Raw genomic sequence first — 6000 nt, 5'->3', positions numbered from 1 at the left:
GATATATTATATATTATTATATATATATATTATATATATATATATATATATATATTATATTATATATATATTATATATATATAATTGATTCAACAAAGAGGAAGAGGGGTCCATACCCTTCTCCTCCCTCAGCTCCCTCAGCCGTCCCCATGAAGTACCCGCCCGCGGACCACGTAGGATTGCGGGAGATGGCACATTAGCATTCCAACAATATAAAAATTTAGATTCCATTTTTAAAATTATTTTAAGATTGAATCAAAAAGAACTAAAGTTCTGATTTTGGTCTCCAAAGAATTAAAAAATTTAAAAAATTATTAAATATGAAACATATTTGAGAATACTTTCTCACAATGTCCTGTTTACGGATCTACTTAACAATATCTCTAGGAATGTCTTTGCAAATTGGATGGCCCTTCCCGTCAATTATTCGCATAAATATTGAACAATATAAGTTATATAAGACAGATTATTTTGAACAATAATAAAAAAAATAAAATATGAATCCTCATATATAGTTTAATTCCTAGATAATTAATAAACCCAAGGTAGTTCACAACAAAACTGTCACGCCCCGGGGTCCTTTTCACGTTTAAAACAAAGCGAAAGACGACTGAATATTTTTTTTCTTTTTGAAAACCGACCCCAGGTATGCCAGATTCCAGCCACAATACAGGAATCCACTGTCACAGGAGCAAGCTCCGCCTATTATTTGCACGGCGTCTGATCAAAATTACACAGTACAAGACCAGGATACAACCACAACAGATGAATATAAGATAACTATAACATTCATACATACATCAATCACATCAACAGTTTTACATTCAGATGTTTAAATAGAAAATCACAAAAATTCTTTGAAAACTGTCCCTACACGGAAACCTTATTCTTTTAAGAAACGCTACCGACGAGTGTAAAAACCTTTTATTCAAAGAAATCACAATTCCTATTACATTCCCAAACCACGAAAACTTAGATATTTCAATTAATAAAACAAAACTGAAACACATGTAGACCGACTAGCTATAAATATGCCACATAAATAAAAGGTAATAGCTAAATCGAAAATAACCTGGTCGGAAGCTCTATCGAACCGCTTACACACGTACCTCACGTCTGCGTCCCAACTACTCAACGCCCACGATACCGTGAAAAATGGTGGGGACGGTGAGAACAGTAAACATGTCTCCCCTCCCAGTGGGTACCGCAAGCCGAAAGACGGCGAGGAGTACATCACCCGAATCAGAAGAGATAACCAAACAATATGGTAAGTAAAATAACACTATCAACTATAATGGACTGATACGAGAATATATAATATGAATAACACAACTACCGCTACTGTAAGTACAACTCATGCATACAATCAGGATATCAATACTAATGTAAGCAAACAACTGTAAAGAAAAGAACTTGGAAGTACATACTGCAAACAACCGGCATACTATAAGCTATATGCCGTCATACCGCGACGAAGTCCCCAAAAGTAACCAATCTAAACCGCCGTGTCCGGGCTAAGGACCTCAGGAAAAAGCCACTATCTGCTCACACCCTGCATGTAACCCTAGCTACAAAGAGAACACCGCTGCTCTCACGGGTCATGTACGACGCACTTTTCGAAATAAGAACACCCTCCTGGCGGGGATCAACCGCGCTGGTGTAACGTGAAAATCACTCGACTGTGGCCGATCAATGCGAACATATTCCAATAGCTCAACCGTGCAATCAGCCGACAATCACTGCCCTCTGGGCATACCGACCGTTAGGTCCATCAAGTAACAACGTGAAATCCGACCGATGATAGGTCAATATCGAAAGTAAACAACCTGACCAAACAGTGTCACCGATTGCAAACAGGAGAAACCGACCAACCAGGTCACAAGTATATATCAATCGAATTGCCATCTTATCTACTCCATACAGGATACACACATAGAACAACCAGAGCAGAGTAAATAAAAAGAATAAAATTAAGATACTGAATCGAGTTCACTAAAGTACGAACGCAAAACCGACCGATAGGTCACAGGAGTGTAATGATATAGTCGCAGAACTAAACCGTCAGCACCTAGCCGAACAATCCTACTCCCTCAGGGTACACCGACATCAAAGGTCATCGAACAACAGAATTCAAGAAAGACCAACCCAATACAATAAAGCAACAACCGACCAATCACCAGGTCAACAGATATAAGATAAAAGCATCCCGATCATAGGTCACTCGAAAAAAAAAACGAAAAGTTACTGAAACCGACACATCAAAGGTCACCGAACAAAAGTACGAGAAACAGACCAATCAGGTCTACCGATATCAGCAAGTGGATAATTACTCTACTCCTACACATAACTAATACATACGAAACAATATATTATAGTAATAATAAAACGACGGGATGCAAGCTCCAATATATAATACGAAAAATAGCACAGAAGAATAGGGATAGCGAAAAATATCACCTGAGCGTGCACCCACTGTACCGGACATCTTCGGACGAAGTACCCACCTGTCACTCTGCGCTCGGAACACTGTCGTACTCACAAGTCGACCGTGCACCTAACGAATCCGCACGGGTTCAGTAAACCAACCCACCACTTGAACATACACGTCCACAAACCACCACACAGAACCCCGTATCGTTTCCCAAAAACCGATGCATCGTAACTCACCGAAGTCCCGAAACACACCACCGCCAGTCGGGATTCCACTTAAGTTCCCGAACTCACCGACTCGTGCACGATTCACCTGTTGCCCCAACACTCCAATTTGGAGTTTTTGGTAGTAACACACAAGATAACACCCCCTACACAATTATTCGCCGATAATTTGTGCGAATCTCGGGTTCCCGGACAGTTCTTATTTCGACACTGAATCCACCTCGCTGCACTACCATCAATCTACCGAACCTCACAATGTGATGAATGTGACCCCAACAAGGCTCAGCGACTACACAATAGCTCACAAAGCATCGTCGAAATAAATTCCGAACCGAACCCTGCGTTCCGCTCGGCGGATTTTTCGCGAAAAACCACCGAAATGCATTTCGATCTCGCAAAGGGTCGGGCCTTGACAATCCAGTCCATTAGGCCCAGCCCACCTGCCGCCAACAACAGCTACAACAAAGCGAACGGCATACAATTCCTAACGATACATGAAATCCACATCCATTTTAATGTATTTCATGCTCCGACTAGTCCGTATAAGCAAGACCAGGGATCAACGAAGGGTGACTCACACCTTGCTCGCTAAGAGTTTCAGCATGCCTGAGGCCCGTGCTCACCATTCGGAGCAACTGCCGCCGTCTAACACGCGCGCGCACGGATTGCGGCGCGATCGTTTCAGACGAAAACAAAAACGCCCGCGCAGGGCGGTTGATCATGAAATCTTACCTAAACCCGCTATACCGGCATCCCGTAACCCCTCACAGAGTGAGCAATCGTGTTCAAGCACAACCCAATGATCACCGTGCCTCACCTCCTGGCGTTCGGGGAGTCGTTCGAACACCGGGAAGGTGGCCGGAAAGCTAAGCTACTGTGCTGGAATCTAAAAATAGTCTTACCCGGAGCTAGCAGGGCTCGGGTGGCCGGCCGCGCCGGACACGGCAGGCGCATAGGGGGGTACATCCAAGTCCAGATGAGGCCGGGGCTCGGCGCGTCAGGACGACGGAGGCAGCGACAGACGGCGGTCATTGATGCCTTAAAGTCCCACCTGAATCCTAGGAGAAGGGACTGACCCAGATCCGCCAAACAGGGAGCTCCGGCGACAGGGAGGCCGGCGCGCGACGAGTGCGGCCGACCAGGCGGAGCCTATGCTCACGCCAGCCCGGCGTAGGGCAGCGCGCGGTGGCTGGGTGTGGCTCGGCCTGCAACAGAACTGGCCGCCCGCAGGGGGAGGGTAGCGGCGGCGACGGGCCACTTGCGGCGACCGGAGGAGTCGGGGCGACGGCGATCCGTCGCCGGGGCCGAAGGGGTCATGGTGCATCACTACCGTGGCGGTGCTGTCTGCGGTGCCCGAGGTGCTTCTGCCTCAGCCCCGCATGTCAAGCTCTGGGCGGCCGCAGGGTGCACGCATCGACCGGCCAGCGCCGGGGAACGACGGTGAGGCACCCGAAGTCGCCGGAGGTTCTAGAGGCCGGCGCGGCCACGGGGAGCCGGTGGCGGCGCGCGATGCAAGATCACACAGACTCAGGGCCTGGGTGATAAGCCAGGTGACGCAGGGACAGGTGTGCTTCTCGGCGGCGTCGGCCGCGCGTGCCGACGGCGGGGGCGTGCGAGGTCGCGCCGGAGGTAACATCTCTGGCCACTAGGGTGAAGGATCTCGCTTCGGGCGTTTCCCTGAGTAACGCGGGCCGAGAGGGTGGAGAATGAGATGACCGCCATTTAGAGTTTTCCGGCGGCATCGAGTCGCACGCCGGGTCCGGCGCGAGCACGGCCAGGGTAAGAGCCTGCTGAGTCTACCTACGCATAGCTGGAAGACTAGGTCGGCCGAAACTAGGGTCGTTGCATAGAAACCCTAAAGACAATAAATATACAAAGCCCGCTTGCACAAATCCCTCCGACCGGTTAATTCCAACTCAAAACCTTCACAAGCACGAGTAAATCGCGTGGTACGCACCTCCAGCGTTTGATCCTCATTCGAATTCGTAATAAAATTGTGCAGACTTAATGCAAAAATACCGTTTTCCCCACACCGATCGCTCTTCCTCGATCTCAAGCCGTGCAAATTCTCTGCAGATCTGTCCGTTCAGATTTGCGAACGTGATCGCACCAGTGCAATCAGCACTCAGAGACAACAAAGCTACACTTTCGTTCGCTCTCGATCGATCACGGGATTCACATACAAACTCCAACCTTCTTCAATAAAGAATGCAAACACACAAATGAACATATAAAACATGTATTTGGATTTCTCCGAAATCCGTGCGTCGAAACTATCAAAAATCCGTCAAGCGCACTAATTTTCCAGAACAGCTTGGTCCGGTCGAAACGAGCTATTGGACCGATATAGACGGAGTCCGATAACGCACCAAGAAGCTCAACGTACTGCCGTACTTTCCGGAAACCGAGTTACTATTCACTTTAAAGGTGAAAACTAAAAATCGCGTATCTTCCTTCCATATTACTCAGTTTTCCCTGAAACTTGACGAGGGCTTAATGTAATTAAATTACACACATAAACATATCAAACAGAGAGTTTTATTCACTGTCAGAAATCTCAAAGTCCCTTACATCACCCCCCCTTAAAAAGAAGTTTCGTCCATCGAAACTTGAAACCACGTACCCACACAGTAATCAAACTCTTGACATTGCCCCCACGCGTAACACCTTTGGATACTGATCCCAGTCAACAAATTCTAAGAATTGACAGACAAACCTCTGAAAAGGGGAGAATAAACTGCGTTCTACAAGAACAGGAGCATCGAGGGACACGTACGCAAATCCCAAAGTCTGCGGACCATAAACACACCGCGTGATCAACAACATCCTGTAAACCTTGGTCCGAAAAAGCCTCAACCGACTCGACCACATGTCCTAAGGTTCACAGAAAAGAATCACTACGCAACACCACCAAACTTGGAGTTTAAATACCTGGATCGGAGCAAAATATATTCCGACTAAGCCAACAAAAATTCAACATTGCTCACTCACGAGCGGAAAAACAAACGTTCTCCCAAAACTCGAGTCGTAGAAACACCTCTTGAAGCTACAGTCCTCCCATAACCGATCATGGCAACTGCGAAGTCAATTCCACATCTACGGAAAGCCCCTTTGACATTCTGTCCTAAGGTCCCACAAACTCACCTTTCACCTGACCAACAAGGTCGAAGGCTGACAAAACTAAATTGAGCTCCGACAATTCGCTCGCTTGCTCAAATAAAACTGGTTCGACTAAACCAATAAACTCGCCATCAAGTCCAAAACTTGGTGCACAGGATTGCCAATGCCACTATACGAACCAACCATCGGTGATGCTCACTACCTGTCTCTACGAGACCCTTCGCT

This window comes from Ananas comosus, linkage group 5 (genome assembly GCF_001540865.1).
Source record: "Ananas comosus cultivar F153 linkage group 5, ASM154086v1, whole genome shotgun sequence".
In the NCBI taxonomy this organism is placed as follows: domain Eukaryota; kingdom Viridiplantae; phylum Streptophyta; class Magnoliopsida; order Poales; family Bromeliaceae; genus Ananas; species Ananas comosus.
This window is presented reverse-complemented; position numbering follows the sequence as displayed.